This window comes from Orycteropus afer, unplaced genomic scaffold, assembly GCF_000298275.1.
Source record: "Orycteropus afer afer isolate SDZICR_OR568_19922 unplaced genomic scaffold, OryAfe1.0 scaffold00044, whole genome shotgun sequence".
Taxonomy (NCBI): domain Eukaryota; kingdom Metazoa; phylum Chordata; class Mammalia; order Tubulidentata; family Orycteropodidae; genus Orycteropus; species Orycteropus afer.
Window position 1 is genome coordinate 7420959 of NW_006921631.1, and position 3523 is coordinate 7424481.

The window sequence follows — 3523 nt, forward strand, 5'->3', positions numbered from 1 at the left end:
GACATCCTTCTCCAGGGAATGGTCCCTTCTTACAACATGACCAAAATAGGTGAGACAAAGTCTGGCCATTCTTGCTTCCAAGGAGCATTCTGGCTGTACTTCCTCCAGTATTATTGTAGGATTATGTATGCAGCACTATCACCTTTGTTGCTTTTACTTCTTGTGCTCCTTCCTGTGTCTTCCACTGCCTTGATCCTTTTGTGCTGACCTCCCCCTTGTTGTATATTGCCTTTCCTTTCACCTAATAGTACCTACTTTCAATTTAGTGATTTACTCTCTCTTCCCCTCCCACTCCTGGTAACATTCAAAGGGTGATTCTTTCTGTGTGTAAATCTTTTCCTTACTTTTTACAGTAGTGGTCTCAAAGTATTTTTTCCTTTTGTGATTGACTAATTTCACTCAGCATAATGTCCTCTAGGTTCATTCATGTTATGAGGTGTTTCACAAATTCATTGTTATTCTTTATGTTGTGTAGTATTCTATTGTATGTATGTACCATGTTGTTGTTAAGTGCCATCGAGTCAACTCCAACTCATAGCGACCCTATGTACAACAGAACAAAACACTGCCCGGTCCTGTACCAGCCTCACAATCCTTGCTATACCCGAGTCCATTGTTGCAGCCACTGTGTCAATCCATCTCATTGAGGGCCTTCCCCTTTTTTGGCTGACCCTCCACCTTACCAAGCATGTTATCCTTCTCCAGGGAATGGCCCCTTTTGACCATGACCAAGCTAGATGAAATGAAGTCTGGCCACTCTCACTTCCAATGAGCATTCCAGCTACACTTCTTCCGGGACAGATTTGTTCTTCTGGCAATCCATGGTACTTTAAGTATTCTTGCCAACACCACAACTCAGAAGTATCAACTCTTCTTCAGTCTTCCTTATTCATTGTCCAGCTTTCACATGCATATGAGGCAATTATAAGCACCATAACTTGGGTCGGGTGCACCTTAGTCTTCAAAGAGACATCTTTGCTCCTCAGCACTTTAAAGAGGTCTTTTGTAGCACATTTCTCCAGTGCAATACATTGTCTGATTTCTTGACTGCTGCTTCTATTGGTGTTGAATGTGGAATCAAGTAATATGAAATCTTTGACAACTTCAACCTTTTCTCCATTTATTGTGATACTGTTTATTGGTCCAGTTGTGAGGATTTTTGTTTTCTTTATGTTGAACTGTAATTTATACTGCAGACTGTAGTCTTTAATCTTCATCAGTATGTGCTTCAAGTCATCCTTACTTTCAGCAAGCAAAGTTGTGTCATCTGCATATCACAGGTTTTTAATGTACCATAGTTTATCCATTTGTCCATTGATGAGCACTTAGGTTATTTCCGTCTTTTTGCTGTTGAGAAAAGATCATATGGTTTTATCTTTTAATTGGTTAATATAAATATTAATATCAATAGAGTTTTTCTAATGTTGAAGCATCTTAGTATAAACTCTTCTCGATTCTGATACATTGCTTATTTTTAAAAAATACATATATATTTAGTTTGGAATTTTTGCTTCTTTGGTTGTAGTGAGACTAAATTATAGGTATTTTTTGTGCTCTGGTGGTGTAGTGTCTAAGGTATTTGACTGCTAACCAGAAGGCCGGTGGTTCAAACCCACCAGCCACTCCTCAGGAGGAATATTGTGCAATCTACTTTTGTGGAGGTACTACCTCAGAAACCCAAGGAGGGGTCACTGTGAGTCAAATCAACTCCATGGCAGTGAGTTTGGGTTTTTTTTTTTTTTTAAATCAAATGTTAGTATCATGGTTGTGATAATCCATAAAATGAACTGCTATCTCTTTCTCTGCTCAGATTGAATAATAAGTAGAAATTATCTATTCTTGAAAGTTTGGTAGAACTTACTAGTAAAACCATTTGATCCTAGTATATTTTGGGGGGCATTGTAGACCTTTGACTACTATTTCATTATTTTGAATGGTTACTAGCCTTTTCAGATTTCCTTAAAGGAGCTATGATGGTGCAGTGGTTAAAGTATCTGGCTGCTAACCAAAAGGTTGGTGGTTTGAACTCACCAGCCACTCTGCACTAGAAAGATGAAGCAGCTATATAGGGTTAGTATGATAGGAATTGACTCACTGGCACTGAGTTTGAGTTTGGGTTTTGGTTTTCCTTAAGCCAATTTTGGTAATTTGTAATTTCTAAGAAAATTGTCTGTATCATTCAGGTTTTCAAATATACTTGTATAAAATGTTGGTGAGGATATAGAGCAACTGGAACTCTCCTTCGTTATTGGTGGGACAACTGCCTGCCATTTATTCTAAAATTAAACATATACTTACTATAATGTTGTTGTTATTAGGTGCTATTAAGCCAGCTCCAACTCATGGTGACCCTATGAACAAAAGAACAAAACACTGCCTGGACCTGTGCCATCCTCATACTCCTTGCTATGCTTGAGCCCATCATTGCAGACACTGTGTCAATCCATTTCTTGGAGGGTCTTCCCCTTTTTCACTGACCCCAAGCATGATATCCTTCTCCAGGGATTGGTCCCTCTGACAACATGACCAAAGTAGGTGAGATGAAGACTGGCCATTTTCACTTCCAAGGAGCATTCCGGTTGCACATCTTCCAGGACATATTTGTTCATTCTTTTGATAGTCCATGGTATTTTCAGTATTCTTCACCAGCACCACAATTCAAAGGCATCAATTCTTCTTCAGTTTTCCTTATTCATTGTCCAGCTTTCATACTAAAAATACCATGGCTTGGGTGGTTGGGTGCACCTTAGTCTTCAAAGTGACATCTTTGCTCTTTAACACTTTAAAGTGGTCTTCTGCAACAGATTTGCCCACTGCAGTACAACATCTGATTTCTTGACTGCTGCTTCCATGGGTGTTGAGTATGGATCCAAGTGAAATGAAATCTTTGTCAACTTCAGTCCTTTCTCCATTTATCATGATGTTGCTTATTGGTCCAGTTATGAGAGCTTTTGTTTTCTTTATGTTGAGGTATAATCCATATTGGAGATGCAGCCTTTGATGTTTATCAATAAGTGATTCAAGTCATCTTCACTCTCAGCAAGTATGGTTGTGTCATCTACATATTGCAGGTTGTTAATGACTCTTCCTCCAATCCTGATGTCATATTCTTTTTTCATACATTCCAGCTTCTCTGATTTTCACTGCTATTCATAAGGTTTTCTGTGGCCATTTTTTTTTTTTTTTTTTTTAGTTGTGATTTGGGTGAAAATTGACAGAGCAAATTCACTTTCCAATTTACCACAGTGCAACAGCTCCCCTCCCACTTCCTCCCAATAGTTAACTCTTCCCTGTGTCCATCCTTCCATGCACTCCTGCCCCCTGAGCTGTCTCCCTGTGCACAAACAGCCCTTCTTTCTCCCATGATTGTTCTTTCCAAGGAGTGTATCTGCTTGAGGTAAAAGTTCAACTCATATACCTGTCTTTTGTTTGGCTGGAAGCCATAGGTGTGGGTTCAATTCCAGACCTGAAGGGCAGCTAGGGGCCATAGTCTCAGTGGTTCCACCAGGCTCTATCAGACCAG